This window comes from Adiantum capillus-veneris, chromosome 3 (assembly GCF_014529385.1).
Source record: "Adiantum capillus-veneris isolate H3 chromosome 3, ASM1452938v2, whole genome shotgun sequence".
NCBI lineage: Eukaryota > Viridiplantae > Streptophyta > Polypodiopsida > Polypodiales > Pteridaceae > Adiantum > Adiantum capillus-veneris.
The window spans coordinates 74,114,997-74,119,401 of record NC_140933.1 but is presented as its reverse complement, the minus strand read 5'-3'; the positions used below and the strand labels follow the sequence as shown (position 1 = coordinate 74,119,401).

Below are 4,405 nucleotides of genomic sequence, written 5' to 3'. Positions count from 1 at the left end.
ATCAAAATCCCAACTGAAAATGCATTCATCCCATAGGGGAGTGATGGAAATGTCAAGCTCGAAGATAAACAATCTAAAGAAAGAGGTGAGATTTTTGATATCAAGCAAGGGGTTGACAGAATGAAGGGGTACAAAGGTTCCCTTCGCCTTGCTCTTGGGGATAAACCGAAAGCGTCCATGCACATCTTTGGAAACCTACATCAATCATAAAGGAGGGATTTAGCACTAGTTACGCATGCCTGGGTGAAGGCGGTTTTGGTTTTTGGAGTTGGGATGGGAGGTGGGGCAGAAGCTTGTGCAAAGAATGGTGGGAAAGTGGGGGTGGGGTTTTGAGGGGTGTGGCTACTAGCGGTGGAGTTGGCTGGTGAGGCTGTCTTCCATCTTGGAGGTGTAGTAGAGGTATTTGAGCGTTGAGAGCGGAAGTTCCTTCCTCTTCCGCGTGCGGTTTGATTCCCTTCTCCATGCACTTTTTTGGCCGGACGAGTATCATGGGATGCCTTCAAAATTGGAGCATCTTCCACATTCACAAAAGTATCCACTTTCGAGGATGAACTGCAAGAAGGTGCTTTGTGGCTAAACAAAATAGAATGAGTGATATCATCTTTTAGCTTTTGCCTGTAGAATACATGGAGGAGGAGAGCTTTAATCACTTCTTGGGCTTCTTTAGTGACCCAACTCATAAAGGAAATAGTAGACCATTTACTGTTTGAGACTGGGAAGAAGCGAGGTAGTTGATTGAGAACCAACCATAAAGCATGATCAAACCACAAAACATTGTTGTCCCGGCAATGATCCCCTTGTCTAATATGCTCGCAACCGCACTTAAGAAAAGGTCGCTGCACATTCCATACTTGTGTAGTATAATTAGTATCTCAGTTTGTGGTAGAGATGACACCCTTAACCCCGACCATGCAACCAAAAGTTGCATTATATCGGCGTGGTTCAAAAAATGACATAGAGAAGGGGGTGGCAATTATAGTGTTTTCAAAGAGGTTGGAGTTATTGCCCTCAAGAATCTGCATAAGACCTTGCTTGATCGCAGTCTTATCATGATCATTAAGTAGAGTATGGAGAAGATTCTCGGGGAGGGGAGCAAGTAAAGTAAAATTACCGAAGGACTAAGCTTCGTGGTGAGCTTTACACAAAAACCGGCTCGAGATGAAGGGATCGGTGTGGCAATAGTGAAGTCTTTGTTTGCAAGCATCTGGTCCTCTTTGTCAAGATCCATAGGTAAGAGTGAGCTTCCTGTAGCGGTTGGAGGTGTTGTGATGATCTCTAAAAAACCATTAAGTAAATGTCTTTTTCGTTGTCGGGTTAGTGGGTCGTTTTGCAGCCGCTTTCCATTACTCTCCATGAATCGTCGCATCAAATTTGGTGCATGCTTGAGCTACTCTTTCCGCTCATGCTCATCTGCGTCAATAATTGCGGGCAAATTTGCCGCCAAATCACGTAGGCGGGTAATCACAGCAGGTGGTTTTTCCCATGCGAGAAGGTCAAGAGTGGATAGGATTGTGGTATCTTCATCCTACTGAGAAGGGATGGCGCCATCAAGTTCGAGCAGAGTGGAGTGAAAGACAGGGTCGCTAATGCAAAGGAGCAAACCCTGGACAATTACAGAGGGGGAGAAATTTTGTGCAGAGTATCCTAGAGCCATAAGGCTCTCATCCCATCTTGAGTAAGCCGCAGCTAGCTGTAAGGCATGGAAAAGAATTTAGATGATTCCAATGCTCATAAAACTTTGAGTCAGCAAATACAGCAGAGGTACAAAAGATACATAAAAAGATTTAAAAAAAGGTTTCTTGATTGCATTAGGGGTCATGCTATCTGAGTGGATGCTTCCACTGGGCGGGGACTGGACCAATGTAATCTCGCCTTGACGTTGGCGGTTCCGCGGTTTCAGCCCTGCCAGCAATTTACAAATGCAGCGGAATAAATGAAGAGTCTAAGAGGATTAAAAGGTCAATTGCCGCCCCTTCGCAGGAAACGGAGACGCCATGCATAATAAGGGGAAAGAGCATGATTGCAAAAATAAACGTGCACAGAGAGAGAGAGAGAGAGAGAGAGAGAGAGAGAGAGAGAGAGAGAGAGAGAGAGAGAGAGAGAGAGAGAGAGAGAAGAACGCCATAGTTATGGCTTTCCTGGCCTTAGGGATGCAGATACGAAAGAAGGTTAACCCAGCGGGTAAACAAGCCAGAGCAGGGTGTTCTTCCAGGTTTCGACCCATGAGAATCTATTGGCCAACAAGTTTTGGAAAGAAAGGGGGAAAGATACATCTGTGGGTAGATCCAAAAAGGGGAAGAGGTTGTGAGAGTTGCCAGAATAGGGGCTGTTGGAAACGGCAAAGCAGAAAAAAATGATGTGTGTGGATCGGGTGCTCCTATAGATGAAGTCTAGCAGCATAGAATGCCTTTTAAGGCATTCAAAAAGTCGGAAAGCTTGTGTAGAGTAGAAGCAGTAGACAGGTGAGAGTTGCCAGTACAGGGGCTGCCAGTATAGCTTGTGCAGGTTGTGAGAGATGCCAGTACAGGGGCTGTTGGGATCGGCAAAGCTGAAAAAAATGTTGTGTGAGGATCGGCTGCTTCTGTAGACGAAGTCCAGCATTATAGATTGCCTTTTAAGGCATTTAAAAAATTCCAAAATCTTGTGCAAAGTAGAAGCAGTAGATGGGCGGTACATCATCTCCACAGATCTGGCGAGTCCACCAAGATGCTGGAGGAATTGATGCCATTGAAGAAGAAACTGCAGAAGACGACTCCTATTGTATCATCAAACTCCCTTTACTTTCCACATTAGACAACAAACCTAAAGAAATGGTTCAGCCTTCGCCTACACCCATTCCCATGAGCCACAACGACAGGCCCTGCTGAGCGCTGGCCATTTTTCGTGGAGACTCGAGAGGTGCAGGCGAGGTCATAGAGGTAGAGAGTCAGTAGCTCTCCATGGCGTTGTAGGTGAAGAAGACGGCAATTAATATTCCTATTATAGCACAGGTAAGCAGGGAGCGGCCGATCTGTGTGCGGGCAGTAGGAGATTTAGACGGGGGAAGGAAGTGGCACGCATTACACGAGTGTAGCAGACCATGGTTATGGCTACAGAGCGTACATGAAATTTTTTTGGCTTTCTATGCCTTGGGAGGGAGATAGAGACAAGCCACAACTGTAAAGTGAAAATATGAGAGGTACCCCACTGTCCAGGGAAGTTAAAGGAGGTGTGTCCAAAAGCCAAAAAACCAAACTGAGATAATTATTCAAACACTTGTGTGTGGAACCCAGCTTTTAACACTAGGTTGGTAATGGGACACTTTTATGTCCCGTTAAGTGACCATTTTCGTTGAATTATGTCAAGAGTTTCAAAATGGATTTTGAGGTGCTATCGGTCTAGAAAGTTGTCTCATGAGCTGAAAAAACTCGACATTTTTTTGGAATATCAATTCCATCTTCAACCTTGTCCTTGCACAACATTTCACAACCTGAACCGTGTGAAAAAACGGGTCCTGTTTTTGGCTTTTTTCAACTTTTTGCAACTATACCACTCTAGAATTCATGTTTGTGAGGTCTATAATGCTAGAGAAATATCTTTAGTAGTCCTCAACATGTCCTAATGCTTCTAGGGAGAAATAAATGTTAAAGTTGTAAGTTATGACCAAATTACAAAAAATGTCAAATCCTGTTTTTTAGCCAATTTTAACTCTTCTATGATTTTTTTGGTGACTTTCATGATATCCAAATGCAGTTTTGATTTTCTATGTCGCATATTGTAACATAAAGCTAATATTCCTTGAGTTTTGGGGTACCTAATACCGTATTTTTCATATTAGACAACGATGGTTGATTTTTTCAATTATAGAAGAAAACGAAACATTCTAGTATATCAAGTATAGCTTTTTCAATATTGTTAGTTTCTTGTGACAACTACATGCATTTTGTAGGTAGTAACCATATCTAGTCATAAGAATCAAATTTGGATAGATATTGAATAGTTTCTATGGGATTCTACAACTCATAATGTTGAACCCAGTTTTTTCATGTTTGCTCTATTTAGCACTTCATCTTTGTCCCCAAGATTCCCCTTGGTAAGAGATGTATTATTCTTTTGACATGCTCCATGGCTCCTTATGAACCTAAAGGACAATAGGGAACTAAGAAAACATGTATATATTATTTGTATTGAGTGTGGCTATATAAACTTTGATGATAGGTTTGCAGAATGGTAAAAAATCAACTTTTTTGTACCTATTTCTTTTGGCAAAACAAAAAATAGTGAGTGAGAAGCAATCATATGTTCTGATCACCAACCCATTGAAGTTAACTAGGGAGTTTATCTCAAGTCCTACAAAAATCCCTAATCTTATTTTTATGCAACAAAACGTAAGAAATGATTGTTTTGATGAAAATGTATTGGTCCA

General features: G+C 42.3%; 1 pseudogene; it reads right to left on the bottom strand.

Moving 5' to 3' along the window:
- Window positions 1–200: 200 nt before the first annotated feature.
- LOC147461115 (uncharacterized) lies at window positions 201–2,273 on the bottom strand (annotated as a pseudogene).
- Window positions 2,274–4,405: the final 2,132 nt, after the last annotated feature.